This window comes from Ailuropoda melanoleuca, chromosome 3, assembly GCF_002007445.2.
Source record: "Ailuropoda melanoleuca isolate Jingjing chromosome 3, ASM200744v2, whole genome shotgun sequence".
Taxonomy (NCBI): Eukaryota; Metazoa; Chordata; class Mammalia; order Carnivora; family Ursidae; genus Ailuropoda; species Ailuropoda melanoleuca.
The window spans coordinates 133705998-133706966 of NC_048220.1; the positions used below are offsets into that span (position 1 = coordinate 133705998).

Consider the following 969-nt stretch of genomic DNA (forward strand, 5'->3'; position numbering starts at 1 on the left):
TTTTTTTTTTTTTTTTTTTTTTTTTTTTTTTTTTTTTTTTTTTTTTTTTTTTTTTTTTTTTTTTTTTTTTTTTTTTGCCCCGCGCCGCCCCTCCCCTCCCCCGCCGCTCCAGGGCTGTCTGTGGGCACTTCAGTCTTCTCTCTCCCTCTCTCTCTTTCTCAACCCCCCCTTTGGAATGGTTGGATAGGAAGCGTTCGGTCTTGCTCAGTCTTAAGGGGCTGCCTCGAGGTGATGAGTGACGCCCCCTGCCACCTGCTACCCTTCTCAGCACCCCAACCCCACTCGCGCGCGACGTCCGCCTGAGATTCCGATACCTGGACGCGCGGTGAGGTTGAGGGTGACCTGGTGGTTCCCCTCAGCCCATCAAGACAGATGTCCTCGGGGTTGAGGGTGGCTGCTAACTGCAGGCAAGTCTGGGCGGTGCCCAGCGGACCAGACGAGCTGGGCAGGCGGCTCCTTCGCACGCTGCGCTGAGCCCCGAGGTCAGAGGCTTGGGATTAGCGCGACCGCCGAGGTCCACCTTAGTGGGGTGGGCGCCGTCCCGGACCCTGCAAGAATGCTCTCGGGATTTGGGAGAGGAAGGAGAAAAGACAAGAGCCCGAGGAAAGGAACCGTCGGTGTTTCATGTCTGTGCTTTAAAAGAGGTAACCCGTTCCCGGGAAGACTGGCTTAGCCAAGGCAACCCTTCAGTTGTGCCTAGGAGCGCACAGGTCAAAGCCGTGGCCAACTACGACGTGTCCGGTGGCTTGAAGCGCTGCCACTTTAACACCGGGACATAAAATAACCGCCAGGGTGGGGTCGTATGCCCACCTTGTTTATCTGTTGGCAAGAAGCAAACGCAAAAAATAACAACGTGACAACGCTTACAACCGCAGCTCTTTCATTAGACAAAAGCCCATTTCACCTTCCCGCAACCAGCGGAACCTTTGGAACTTTTATTTGCGGCATTTTGGCGCCCTCTAGCGGTGC

The 969-nt window shown here is 54.6% G+C and overlaps 1 protein-coding gene across 1 annotated transcript in view; it reads right to left on the reverse strand.

Moving 5' to 3' along the window:
* The window catches only part of BASP1 (brain abundant membrane attached signal protein 1), a 54510-nt gene extending 54172 nt beyond the window's left edge, over positions 1-338 (reverse strand). Inside the window, exon 1 of the mRNA XM_011231440.3 lies at positions 315-338. The gene's annotated coding sequence lies outside the window, so the exon portion shown is untranslated. The remainder of the gene's footprint in view (positions 1-314) is intronic.
* Positions 339-969: the final 631 nt, after the last annotated feature.